Source organism: Pan troglodytes, chromosome 20 (genome assembly GCF_028858775.2).
Source record: "Pan troglodytes isolate AG18354 chromosome 20, NHGRI_mPanTro3-v2.0_pri, whole genome shotgun sequence".
In the NCBI taxonomy this organism is placed as follows: domain Eukaryota; kingdom Metazoa; phylum Chordata; class Mammalia; order Primates; family Hominidae; genus Pan; species Pan troglodytes.
This window is the reverse complement of record NC_072418.2, coordinates 10,205,043-10,219,882: the sequence shown is the minus strand read 5'-3', so window position 1 is coordinate 10,219,882 and position 14,840 is coordinate 10,205,043. Positions and strand designations below refer to the sequence as shown.

The 14,840-nt window shown below is 46.2% G+C and overlaps 1 protein-coding gene across 1 annotated transcript in view; it reads right to left on the bottom strand.

Moving 5' to 3' along the window:
* LOC468699 (uncharacterized) overlaps positions 1–14,840 on the bottom strand; it is a 38,557-nt gene that overhangs the window by 19,219 nt on the left and 4,498 nt on the right. The gene's annotated exons all lie outside the window — the stretch shown is intronic.

Sequence of the window (14,840 nt, the reverse complement as noted above, 5' to 3'; positions counted from 1 at the left end):
GGAGGTAATTGAATCATGGGGGCAGGTCTTTCCCATGCTGTTCTCTTGATAGTGAATAAATCTCACGAGATCTGATGGTTTTATAAACGGGAGTTCCCCTGCACAAGCTCTCTTTGCCTGCCGCCCATGTAAGACATCCCTCTGTTCTTTCATCTTCTGCCATGATTGTGAGGCCTCCCCAGCCATGTGGAACTGTGAGTCCATTAAACCTCTTTTCTTTTTTGAGACAGAGTCTTGCTCTGTCACTCAGGCTGGAGTGCAGTGGCGTGATCTCGGCTCACTACAACTTTCGCCCCCCAGGTTCAAGCGATTCTCCTGCCTCAGCCTCCCAAGTAGCTGGGATTACAGGCACCCCCCCCCCCCACCACACCTGGCTGCTTTTTGTATTTTTAGTAGAGATGGGGTTTCATCATGTTGGCCAGGCTGGTCTCGAACTCCTGGCCTCAGGTGATCCGCCTGCCTTGGCCTCCCAAAGTGCTAGGATTACAGGCGTGAGCCACCGCACCTAGCCTAAACCTCTTTTCTTTATAAATTACCCAATCTCGGATATGTCTTTATTAGCAGCATGAAAACACCCTTAATCACATTTGCAAAATCCCGTTGGCCATGTAAGGTGTAACATATTCACAGTTTGGAGGGATTAGCATGTGGACATCTTTTCCAGGTGAATTACAGGTATATTTCAGGTCTCATAGAGGCTCTCTCAGAGGTCTTGGGAACTCCAGGAAACAGGGTCTTTCTTGAGAATATACTTATCTATACTTATGAGTATATACTTATATGTACTTATGAGATGACTGAGCTTAGCCTAGGTCTGGGCTCTGTCCTATCAGGCTCTCAGGAAATGACACAGGGCTTCTCCAGGGACAGGCCACTTTCTGTATCACCTGTAAGCCTTTTTTTTTTTTTTTTTTTTTTTGAGACAGGGTCTTGCTCTGTCACCCAGGCTGGAGTGCAGTGGCGTGACCTCAGCTCACTGAAACCTCTGCCCTCCAAGCTCAAGCCTCTCACCTTAGCCTCTTGAGTAGATGGGACCACAGGTGTGTGTGCGCCACCACGCCCAGTTAATTTTTTGTACTTTAGGCAGTGACAGGTTTTGCCATGCTGCCCAGGCTGGTCTCAAACTCCTGAGCTCAAGCAATCCACCTGCCTAGGCCTCCCAAAGTGCTGGGATTACAGGTGTGAGCCACCATACCTGGCCTTTTGTTTTGTTTTTTAAATAGAGACAAGGTCCTTTTCTGTCACCCAGCTGGACTGCAGTGTCGTGGTCATAGCTTACTGTAAGCTTTAACTCCTGGGCTCAAGTGACCCTCCTGCCTCAGCCTCCTGAACAGATAGGACTACAGGCATGTACCACCATGCCCAGCTCATTTTTAATTTATTTACTTTTTGAGACAGAGTCTTGCTCTGTCGCCCAGGCTGGAGTGCAGTGGTGCAATCTTGGCTCACTGCAGCTTCTGCCTCTTAGGGTTCAAGCAGTTCTCATGCCTCAGCCTCCCAAGTCACCAGGATTACAGGTATGTGCCACCATATCCACCTATTTTTTTTTTTTTTTTTTGATTTTTAGTAGAGATGGAGTTTCACCATGTTGGCTGGGCTGGTCTTGAACTCCTGGCCTCAAGTGATCCTCCCACCTCAGCCTCCCAAAATGCTGGGATTACTGGAGGAAGCCACCTTGCCTGGACAACTCATTTATTTAAAATTATTTTTGGCTGGGCGGGGTTGCTTACGCCTGTAATCCCAGCACTTTTAGGAGGCCGAGGGGGGTGGATCACCTGAGGTCAGGGGTTCGAGACCAGCCTGGCCAACATGGCAAAACCCTGTCTCTAATAAAAATACAGAAATTAGCCGATCATGGTGGCTTATGCCTGTAATCCCAGCTACTCAAGAGGCTGAGGCAGGAGAATCGCTTGAACCCAGGAGGCAGAGGTTGCAGTAAGCCGAGATCGCGCCATTGCACTCCAGCCTGGGCGACAGAGCGAGACTCCACCTCAAAAAAAATTATTTTTATAGTGACAGGGTCTCACTATGTTGCCCAGGCTGAGCTTGAGCCCCTGGGCTCAAGTGATCCACTGACTTTAGCTTTCCAAAGTATTGGGATTACAGGCATGAGCCATCACACTCGGCCACCTGTTGGCGTTTAGAATAGTCTTTCTAGCAAGACCGATATTCCAGGACCATAAAAGCTGACTGAATATCTGTTCCAGGATGAGGGATAGGCTCCAGGGATTCCTTTCTTCCCAGGAAGGTTGACTCTTGTGTGTTGGGGAGTGGGGCAGGGGGGTGGGCTGGGGCCAAGGGGCCAGGGAGGACACTTCGGTCCTGACTCTCTTATTTGCGGTCTTTATGGATCTGCTCTAACACCGGCCAGTTAGAGCCAGGAGACTGCGAGGCGGGACCTGTGCATTGATCAGGTATGCCTGAGGCCAATGGTGAAGGGAGGATGGACCCTTTGAATCCAGTTATTTAGCTCTCTGGGCTCCTGCCCTGAGGTTCCCTCCAGCCCTGCTGCCCCAGCATCTAAGCCTGGAGTACCAGGGGCTCGAGGGCATGCGTGAGCCATGGACAGGATCCTGGGGAAGTTCCAACTTAACCTGGGGGCCTCTTCCTTCTGCCCCAGCCACAGCCAGTACTTACTCAGCTCCACCCCCAGGAAGAGACTCCTGGGCTTCTCGTGTCCACCTGTGCTTCCATTGTACATTTGTCACTACAACCTGGAAGAGGCTCTGCCGTTGAGGTTGTCAGTCAGACTGGAAGTCAATCCTGTCAGTTCGTCTCTGTTGCTGTTCAGTGAGTCAGAGATCTCCACTTGATCATCAGTAAGTTAGATTAGATCTGTCTGTGGATCTTCCAAACTGCCACTTAACCCAGCTCAGCAAGCAGTTAGGCCACCAGGTACGCATTTCGACTTCCATCCCCCACCTGGGAGTCTTTCTCAGCTAGTTACTCTTTGAGCTAGGATGCATGATGGCCTGCAAAGATATCCAAGTCCTGGCCAGGCATGGTGGCTCACATGTGTAATCCCAGCACTTTGGGAGGCTGAGGCGGGCAGATCACCTGAGGTCGGGAGTTCGAGACCGGCCTGACCAAGATGGTGAAACTCTGTCTCTACTAAAAATACAAAGTTAGCCAGGTGTGGTGGTGCATGTCTGTAATCTCAGCTACTCAGGAGGCTGAGACAGGAGAATCACTTGAACCTGGGAGGTGGAGGTTGCAGTGAGTTGAGATCATGCCGTTGCACTCCAACCTGGGCAACAAGAGTGAAACTCCTTCTCAAAAAAAAAAAAAAAAGATATCGAAGTCCTAATAATCCCTGGATCCTATGAATGTCACCTTATATGGCAAAAAGAGACTTTGCAGATATGATTGCGATTTTAAGACAGAAAGATATTGTGTGCTAAATAATCTGTCTGGTCACTACCTCTGGTTCCTGGCAGGGGGCGTCTAAACTCTTGGAATTTTCCAAGTAATAGAAGTGTCTTAATGGCCAACAAACATATGGAAAAATGCTCAACATCACTAATGATCAGGGAGATGCAAATCAAAACCACAATGTGATACCACCTTACTCCTGCAAGAATGGCCATAATCAAAGACTCAAAAAATAATAGATGTTGGCGTGGATGTGGCGAACAGGGAACACTTTTACACTGCTGGTGGCAATGTAAACTAGTACAACCACTATGGAAAACAGCGTGGAGATTCCTTAAAGAACTAAAAGTAAAACTACCATTTGAGCCAGCAATCCCACTACTGGGTATCTATCCAGAGGAAAAGAAGTCATTATACAAAAAAGATACTTATTCACACATGTTTATAGCAGCACAATTTGCAAGTGCAAAAATGTGGAACAAACCTAAATTTCCATCAATCAACGAATGGGTGAAGAAACTGTGGCATACATATAAAATGGAATACTACTCAGCCATGAAAAGGAATGAATTAATGGGATTTGCAGCAATCTGGATGGGACTGGAGACCATTATTCTAAGTGAAGGAACTCAGGAATGGAAAACCAAACATTGTATACTCTCACTCATAAGTGGGAGCTAAGCTATGAGGATGCAAAGGCATAAGAATGACACAGTGGATTTTGGGGGCTCAAGGGGAAAGGGTGGAAATCTGAGGGATAGAATACTACAAATTGGGTGCAGTGTATACTGCTTGGGAGATGGGTGCACCAAACTCTCATGAATCACCACTAAAGAACTTAATCATGTAACCAAATACCACATGTTCCCCCAAACCTATGGAAATAAAAAAAAAAAGAAGTGTCTTTATTATTCATGGGGGCCCTGGACCATAATTGAGCTTATACCAAGGAGGTGACTCAGGATGGGGGCTGGTCATGCCAGAAACACCAACCACCAAGGTTGGGATTTTTAGCCACCTGACCTCCAGGAAGGGGAAGGGGCCGAAGGTGGGGTTCAATCATGTAGACAGTGGTTGGATCAACCCCACCTACTTTTTAATCCTGCCTATTTTTAAATACAAAACTAGCCAGGCATGGTGACACACGCCTATAATCCCAGCTACTAGGGAGGCTGAGGCACGAGAATCCCTTGAACCTGGGAGGTGGAGGATGCAGTGAGCTGAGATTGTGCCACTGCACTCCAGCCTGGGTGACAGAGTGAGACTCCATCTAAAAAACAAATAAATGAGGCCGGGCGCGGTGGCTCATGCCTGTAATCCCAGCACTTTGGGAGGCTGAGGCGGGTGGATCACGAGGTCAGGAGATCAAGACCATCCTGGCTAACATGGTGAAACCCCGTCTCTACTAAAAATACAAAAAATTAGCTGGGCGTGCTGGTGGGCACCTGTAGTCCCAGCTGTTCCGGAGGCTGAGGCAGGAGAATGGCCTGAACCTGGGAGGTGGAGCTTGCAGTGAGCTGAGATCACGCCACTGCACTCCAGCCTGGGAGACAGCGAGACTGTCTCAAAAAAAATAAAAAAAAAAAAATAAATAAATGAAACAAAACAAAAAAGAAGAGCTCACCAGAGCCAGCAGCCTGAAACAAAAGTGCTGGTGGAAAGGTTTATGGGGTGCCAGTTTAGTCAGTCACCCCTGTGTAGGACACCTATGGAAAACTGTAGGGGGCCCTTAGGAGAATCATCTCCGCAAGCCATTAACTTCCCAGGCCAGAGGGCATGACCTGCTCTGCGGCTTTACACAGAATGCTCTGGGCTGAAACACTCCCTTGAAGTGTTGGAACGTGACCAGACATCCTAGCTCCTTGTAAAACCGGCCCCCACCAGCTGCAGCCCGATAAGTTAAAGCCTGTCTTAGCAGTTAGACATATGCTTTTAGCTTAAAGGAAATTCATATAACCACCACTGCTGTACATCTTTCCAATGACGTACGCTCCCCCTCCTTCACCGTTTCATCCCAGCTGCTTCTTAGATCAAAAGATTGTGCTCAATAAATTGTCAGGCAACCAGAACTCTGGGCGTTTTGCAGCCTTCACTCTAGCAACTGGCCCCCTGGGCCTGCTTTAAAATCTTAACTTGTCTTTTCTCATTCCTTTGTCGCCACCGGACTTCAGGTACCCACGGGTAGTGTTGAGGCTGGACCCCACCATCTGGCGCCCTACGTGGTATCTCCAAAACAACTGGGTGAAGGAATGCTGGAGCGTCGAAAATGAAGGACCGACAGATGGAGAACTCCCAAGGATGAAAAGTTTTTTTTTTTAATTTTTACTTATTTATTTATTTATTTATTTTTGAGACGGAGTCTCGCTCTGTCACCCAGGCTGGAGTGCAGTGGCTCGATCTCGGCTCACTGCAAGCTCCGCCTCCCGGGTTCACGCCCTTCTCCTGCCTCAGCTCCCAAGTAGCTGGGACTACAGGTGCCTGCCACCACGCCCGGCTAATTTTTTGTATTTTTAGTAGAGACGGGGTTTCACCATGTTAGCTATGATGGTCTTGATCTCCTGACCTCGTGATCCGCCCGCCTCGGCCTCCCAAAGTGCTGGGATTACAGGCGTGAGCCACCGCGCCGGCCAACGGAAAGACTTTTAAACTCTGCAGGTAAGCGGGGCGCTCGGAGAATTCCAGGGTAACAACAGGAAATTATGGGTCAGGCTGAGAGTAGACATAATAATTATTTGAGTTTGGTGCAGCAGTTATTGTGGCACTGTGGTGTAAACGTGAGCACCCAAAATCTTCTGTCCCTGTTTCAGCTAATAGAACAATATTCTCCTTGGTTCCCGGAACACAGCTCCATGGATTTGAAAGACTGGGAGAAAATAGGGGCTGACTTCAAACAGGCACAAAAAGAGGGTCAAGAAATTCCTTTCTCCGCTTGGTCTGTGTGGGCGGCAGTGAAAACAGCACGTGAGCCTTTCCAGACTGAGGAGGAACCAGCATTTGGAAATGAAGGAGACGAGTTTGACGGTCAGGAGAGTGCACCATCTAGCTCCAGTTTAAAAAAGGGGGAGAATCAGGAGGTTATATATGCTAACCAAACACATATGAAAGAGACCGTCCAACCTACCGCACCCTCAGGGGAAGCTCCGGAATGGCCACCCGCGCCTAAGCCTTGTGAATTGCGGGCATGGAAGCCTGAGACGCGGTTCGCCGCGCCCATTGTTGCAAAACCTGCCGTTAATTACGGTAAAGGGATGATTCAGGCTCAGCCACCAGTTAATTAAAATTCAGGCTCGCCCTGCCGTTCATTACGGTGAAGGAGCAATTTCCCTTAAAAATGGATGACCCAGCGCCCTGTCTGGGTCGAACAGTGGCCGCTCCCTAAGGAAAAATTGGGGGCGCTTTATGAAATAGTTAAAGAATTACTAGAAAAAGGACATGTTTCACCCACTTTTTCTCCTTGGAATTCCCCAGTATTTGTAATTAAGAAAAAGTCCGGCAGATGGCGCATGCTGACCGATTTACTAGCGGTCAACGCTGTAATTCAACCGATGGGAGCTTTACAACCAGGGCTCCCATCCCCCATTATAATCCCTAAAGACTGGCCGCTTGTTATTATAGATTTAAAAGATTGCTTTTTTTTTTTTTTTTTTTTTTTTTTTTACAATTCCTTTAGCAGAGGCAGATTTCGAAAAATTTGGCTTTACCATCCCTGCCGTTAATAATAAAGAACCTGCAGCCAGATATCATTGGAAGGTTTTACCTCGGGGTATGTTAAACAGTCTCACAATTTGTCAGACTTTTGTAGGCAGAACTATCCAGTCTGTTAGAGATCAATTTCCAGATTTGTGCAGCAAAAAATAGAGGCCAACTTATTCAATGTTATTCATCTTTGCAAAAGGCAATTACAAACGCTGGATTGCTTAAAGCATCTGACAAAATTCAAACAACCACTCCTTTTCAGTATTTGGGAATGCAAGTACAGGATAGAGCATTAAGCCTCAAAAGGTTCAAATTAGAAAAGCTTCTTTAAAAACCTTAAATGGGCGGGCGCAGTGGCTCATGCCTGTAATCCCAGCACTTTGGGAGGCTGAGGCGGGCAGATCACAAGGTCAGGAGATCGAGACCATCCTGGCTAACACAGTGAAACCCCGTCTTTACTAAAAATACAAAAAATTAGCCGGGCGTGGTGGTGGGCACCTGTAGTCCCAGCTACTCGGGAGGCTGAGGCAGGAGAATGGCGTGAACCCGGGAGGCGGAGCTTGCAGTGAGCCGAGATCAAGCCACTGCACTCCAGCCTGGGGGACAGAGCAAGATTCCGTCTCAAAAACAAAAACAAAAACCAAATAAACCTTAAATGATTTTCAAAAATTGTTAGGCGATATTAATTGGATTCGGCCCACCTTAGGAATTCCTACTTATGCTATGTCTAATCTCTTCTCAATACTGAGGGGAGACTCCAGTTTACACAGTAAAAGAGAACTAACACCCGAGGCCATTAAAGATCTAAGAGTAATTGAAGAAAAAATTCCGCAAGCCCAGGTCAGTAGGATTGACCCAGACTTGCCTTTACAATTCATTGTTTCCCTACTTCACACTCCCCAACGGGGATTATTGTTCAAAATAATGATTTAGTTGAATAGTCCTTTTTGCCACGTAATACCATAAAAACACTTACAGTATATTTAGATCAGATGGCAATTTTAATTGGACAGGTTCGTATGTGAGTTGTTAAATTTTGTGGCACTGAACCTAATAAGATTATAGTTCCTATAAATAAAAATCAGGTTAAACAGGCATTTATTAATTCAGTTACATGGCAAGTTTATTTAGCAGAATTTGTTGGATGTATTGATAATCATTATCCTAAAAATAAAACTTTCCAGTTCTTAAAATTAACGACATGGGTTCCTCCGAAAATTACTCGTGATGCCCCTTTGGAAGGAGCTGTGACTGTTTTTTTGTTTGTTTGTTTTTGTTTTTTGAAACGGAGTCTCACTGTGTCGCCCAGGCTGGAGTGCAGTGGCGCTATCTCGGCTCACTGCAAGCTGTGCCTTCCCGGTTCACGCCATTCTCCTGCCTTAGCCTCCCCAGTAGCTGGGACTACAGGCGCCTGCCACCACGCCCTGCTAATTTTTTTTGTATTTTTAGTAGAGACGGGGTTTCACCGTGGTCTCAATCTCCTGACCTCGTGATCCGCCCGCCTCGGCCTCCCAAAGTGCTGGGATTACAGGCATGAGCCACCGCGCCCGGCGGGAGCTGTGACTGTTTTTACTGATGGGTCTGGTAAACATGGAAAAGCGGCAGTCTGGTGGAGACCACGTAATCCAATCACTGGATCTAAATTTACTAGCATTTGGAGAGCTGAGGCTATTCTGTTTATTTATTAAATAACTTTTACAGCCTTAAGTTCGCTCTGGAGCCCACTCCGTGTGCCTCTTTTTCTTCAACTTCAGCAATTGCTGGACCAAGGTACACATCCTATTTTTATTACACACGTTTGAGCCCACAGATCTCTGCCTGGCCCATTGGCTTTTGGCAATATCGAGCAGACCTTCAGGTTATGACATCACTGCTTGACCAAGCCACCCAATCACATTGATTTTTCCACCAAAATTGGAGAAACTTATCTAAACAATTTCAACTAGCCCAGAGACTGGCTAAACAAATTATCCTGCAATGCCCAGATTACCAGCTCACAGGCACGTTTCCTCCTTAAGCAGGTGTTAACCCTAGAGGATTGGAACCTAATCAGTTGTGGCGAACAGATGTTAAACACATCCCTAAATTTTGGAAACTAAGATATGTACATATATCCATTGTTACCAACACTCATCTAATTATTGTACATTAGAAAGAGAAATAGAAAAAAGTAAGAGAGAGACTAGAAGAGACAGAAATCAGAGAAAGATGCAAGAAGAAAGACTAAGGAAAGAAACGAAGTAGGAAGAAGGGAGATGAAATATTAAGAAAGTTATAAAAATGTACCTTTAGTAAGGAAAGTTATAAAACATAGAAAGTTAAGCCATGTTGGCCGGGCGCGGTGGCTCACGCCTGTAGTCCCAGCACTTTGGGAGGCCGAGACGGGCGGATCACAAGGTCAGGAGATCGAGACCATCCTGGCTAACATGGTGAAACCCCGTCTCTACTAAAACTACACAAAATTAGCCGGGCGTGGTGGCGGGCGCTTGCAGTCCCAGCTACTCAGGAGGCTGAGGCAGGAGAATGGCGTGAACCCGGGAGGCGGAGTTTGCAGTGAGCCGAGTTCGTGCCACTGCACTCCAGTCTGGGTGACAGAGCGAGACTCCGTCTCAAAAAGAAAAAAAAAAAAAGAAGAAAGTTAAGGCATGTTGAAGATTGTCTGTGAAAGTCATGAAAAATGTTATAAAAAGGAATTTGTGCAAGAAAGGTTGTATAATGTTTGTTTTGAAGGTCTAAGCAAGTTTTAAAATGATAATTGTAAAAAATTGTGTGTAAACATTTGCTAAAGTTAAAAAGGTATCATCCAGTTTTTCTATAAACTAAACATTAAAATAAAGCACAAGTTTTTCTTAAAACACTAACCTGCTCTTTAAAGATTGTAAAAAGTCTCTCAGCACAGGCAGCACGCCTAGAATTTCCAGTACCAGCCTGAAGACTACGTCCTCATCAAAGGACGGAAAGAAGAAAAAATTCGAGCCAGCCTAAGAAAGATCCTACAGGAACTGTAGCCTCAAAAATGCGGCTTCCACAAACAACATAGGCCCCAGACATTGTGCTGAAGAAGCGAAGACTAAGCCAAATAATCCATTCATTTTTAATTTTCTCACTTTGCCTACTACCTATACCTACTACACTCTATTAAGCTCATATCTTAAATCCGCCTTTTTCCTTCCCTGTTACTTTAACAACCCCCCACCCCTCAGCTTCTAATAACATAACTGCTTAGCTAAAATAAATTAACATACCCCCAGTGGGGTTCCTCATTAATAACGTATAGTAAACTAAGATGCCAAGTAACACTACGGGTCACTCTTTGACTGGAAAAAAAAATGTTGCTAATTATACTCAGGTTTGTCTTCTGTTATTTACTGATCCTGGGATGCAAAGCTGGAATAAGAGCAGTGACCTCCTCGCCTGACAAACCTGTGGCTGCATATATCTACGCCCTGCAACCAAAAAACCGTAACACAGAAAACAAAAAAGGGGGAGAAGTTGGGATTCACTCATGATGGTGGCTATAATTGCAGTAATTGCTATGGCGGTAAGTCTCCATGGGGCTACAGCAGCACAAAATTATACCTATTGGGCATATGGCCCATTCCCGCCTTTAATTAGGCCTGTCACTTGGTTGGAACCCCCGGTTGAGATTTACGTTAATGATAGTGTTTGGACGCCTGGACCAACTGATAACCAAGGCCCTATTCATCCAGAGGAGGAAGGAATGTTAATAAATGCATCCATTGGTTATCGCTGTCCTCCTGTATGTCTGGGGCCTGCAGCAGGATGTTTAGATTATGACAAACAAAGCTGGATGGTTTATGTCCCTGCGCATAATGGATCAGAGGCCTCTATTCATATAGTTAGTGGAAAGAGCTTTCAATCTAAAACTAAAGTCATATCCTCAGGAAATTCCTATCGTGTAGCTAATATTCTTACTAATCAATTTAGACCAAGAAAGAAAAAATGCCCAGAACAATTGACAGTATGGTCTAAGGAAGCTGAGGAGCTGGCCTGGGAAGATTGCATTGCAAATAGTGCCGTGGTGATGGAAAATAACTCCTATGGAATCGTCATTGACTGGACCCATAAGGGGCGATTTGCAGTAAATTGTACTGGACGGCCCAAGGGATGTCAAGAGCGCGGCTTCCCAGTTGACTATTCTGAAGAGGCACCTACCCAAAAGTATAGAATAAAAGGCAACTTTCCTATCTTCTAGGAAGGCAGCAGTATGGCTCCTCCACGCCCTAAAATGATTGATCCAACAGTAAGCCCAGAACACCCAGAACTGTGGAAAATAATGATGGTCCAAACCCAGTACAGATTTGGAAAGGAGAATATAAAACATAAACCCGGCCAGGCGCAGTGGCTCATGCCTGTAATCCCAGCACTTTGGGAGGCCAAGGCGGGTGGATCACGAGGTCAGGAGATCGAGACCATCCTGGCTGACACGGTGAAACCACGTCTCTACTAAATATACAACAACAACAACAAAAATTAGCCGGGCATGGTGGCGGGTGCCTGTAGTCCCAGCTACTCGGGAGGCTGAGGCAGGAGAATGGCGTGAACCCGGGAGGTGGAGCTTGCAGTGAGCTGAGATTGCGCCACTGCACTCCAGCCTGGGCGACAGAGCGAGACTCTCTCAAAAATAAATAAATAAATTAAAAAAAAAATAAACCCCTAGTAAAAAATTTCAATTTATTGTAGCTTTGACCTCCAATCGGACAACCCCATTACAGGGTTGTGTTAAACCTCCTTTTATGTTGGTAGTAGGACAAATCAATATTCTACCTGATTCTCAAACTATGTCATGTCTTGACTGTTGTCTTTTCACTTGCATTGATTCTACAATTGATAAGAATAATAGTATCTTGCTTGTCAGAGGCCGAGAGGGAGTTTGGATACCTGCTTCCCTTAATAGACCTTGGGAAGCCTCCCCTTCTATACACATAGTATCTGAAATTCTAAAGGGAATGTTAAACAGAACAAAGAGATTTATTTTTACTCTTATAGCAATAATCGTGGGCATTATTGCTGTTACCGCCATGGCTGCAGCCGCAGGTGTTGCTTTACATTCTTCTGTTCAAATTGCTGATTATGTTAACCAGTAGCAAAAGAATTCTTCCAAGCTTTGGAATACACAGACGCAAATTGATCAAAAATTAGCTAATCAAATTAACGAACTTTGTCAAACAGTACTGTGGATGGGGGATCGAATTATGAACTTGGAGCATAGAATACAAATGCAGGGTGATTGGAATACTTCTGATTTTTGCATTACTCCTCAATCTTATAATGCCTCTGTGCCTCATTGGGATAAGGTTAAACACCATTTAGAGGGAAAGGTGCCTCACGCCTGTAATCCCAGCACTTTGGGAGGCCGAGGCGGGTGGATCACGAGGTCAGGAGATTGAGACCATCCTGGCTAACACGGTGAAACCCAGTCTCTACTAAAAATACAAAAAATTAGCCAGGTGTGGTGGCAGGCACCTGTAGTCCCAGCTAGTCGGGAAGCTGAGGCAGGAGAATGGCGTGAACCCAGGAGGCGGAGCTTGCAGTGAGCCGAGATTGCGCCACTGCACTCCAGCCTGGGTGACAGAGAGAGACTCCGTCTCAAAAAAAAAAAAAAAAAAAAAAAGGAAAATTTAACACTGGATATAGCAAAATTAAAGGAACAAGTTTTTGAGGCACCTCAAGCCCACTTAACTTTCTTACCTGGTGCTGATGTCTTTAATGGAACCGTTGATGGGCTCTCTGACCTGAATCCTCTGAAATGGATTAAAACCATTGGGGGATCAACTGCTGCAAACTTTGCTTTAATTTGTGTTTGTCTATGCTGTTTATTTTTAGTCTACAGGTGAGGAAGACACCTTGGGAGAGAAGCCAGACACTGTGAGCAAGCCATGATAGCAATGGCAGTTATTAATAAAAAAAGGAGGGGGGCAAGTGCTGGTGGAAAGGTTTATGGGGTGCCAGTTTAGTCAGTCATCCCTGTGTAGGACACCTATGGAAAACCATAGGGTGTGGGCAGCAAGCCACCCAGGTGCCAAGGCAAGAGACCGAGGGCACGAGCTGTTTCAGTGTAATAAAATATATAAAATATCAAGAGTTATACTAGATACAGATCATAGATACGTATATAAGTATCACTAATCATTAGTTTGTAGTAATTACTCTTTATTCCAATATTATAATAATCTTCACTCTACAATCATAACCTAGGAAAAACCAGGCCATACAGAGATAGGAGCTGAAGGGACATGGTGAGAAGTGACCAGAAGACGAGAGCATGAGCCCTCTGTTATGCCCAGACAGGGCTACCAGAGGGCTCCTTGGTCTAGCAGTAATGCTAGCATCTGGGAAGATGCCCTGTTGCCAAGCAGACCGTGGTCTACTGGTAGCATCAGTGCCAAGGAAAAAGCACCTGCTACTGAGCAGACCAGGAAAGGGAGTCTCCCTTTCCCCGGGGGAGTTTAGAGAAGACTCTACTCCACCACCTCTTTTGCGGAGTCTGACATCAGTCAGGCCCACCTGCAGTTATCCAGAGGCTTAACCGTCTCCCTGTGATGCTGTGCTTCAGCGGTCACACTCCTAGTCCGCTTCCCTGTTCCATCCTGTACACCTGGCTCTGCCTTCTAGATAGCTGTAGCAAAATTAGTGAAAGTACTAAAAGTCTCTGATATGCAGAAATAATGGCGTAAGCTGTCTCCTCTCTCTCTCTCTCTCTCCCTCCCTTCACCTCGGCTGCCAAACAGGGAAGGGCCACCTGTCCAGTGGACATGTGACTCGCATGACATCACCTATCATTGGAGATGGCTCACACTCCTTACCCTACCCCCTTGTCTTGTATCCAATAAATAATAGCACAGCCTGGCATTCGGGGCCACTACCAGTCTCCGTGTCTTGGTGGTAGTGGTCCCCTGGGCCCAGCTGTCTTTTCTTTTATCTCTTTGTCTTGTGTCTTTATTTTTACAATCTCTCATCTCCACACATGGGGAGAAAAACCCACCGACCCTGTGGGGCTGGTCCCTACAGTAGGGGGCCCTTGAGGAGAATGATCTCCCCAAGCCATTAAGTTCCCTGGCCAGAGAGCATGACCTGCTCTGCGGCTTTACACAGAATGCTCTGGGCTGAAAAACTCCCTTGAAGCATTTGAATGTGACCAGACATCCTGGCTCCTTGTAAAACCAGTCCCCACCAGCTGCAGCCTGATAAGTTGAAGATTATCTTCATAGTTAGACATATGCTTTTAGCTTAAAGGAAATTCATGTAACTGCTACTGCTACAGATCTTTCCAATGACGTACACTCCCCCTCCTTCACCGTTTCATCCCATACCAGCCGCTTCTTAGATCAAAAGACCGTTCTCAATAAATTATCAGGCAACCAGAGCTCTGGGTGTTTTGCAGCCTTCACTCTGGCAACTGGCCCCCTGGACCAGCTTTAAAATCTTTTTTTTTGAGACAGAGTCTCACTCTGTCGCCCAGGCTAGAGTGCAGTGGTGCAATCTCGGCTCACTGCAAGCTCCGCCTCCCGAGTTCATGCCATTCTCCTGCCTCAGCCTCCCGAGTAGCTGGGACTACAGGCGCCCGCCACCACGCCTGGCTAATTTTTTGTATTTTTAGTAGAGACGGGGTTTCACCGTGTTAATCCAGGATGGTCTCAATCTCCTGACCTCGTGATCCACCCGCCTTGGCCTCCCAAAGTGCTGGGATTACAGGCGTGAGCCACCATGCCCGGCCTAAAATCTTAACTTGTCTTTTCTCATTCTTTGTC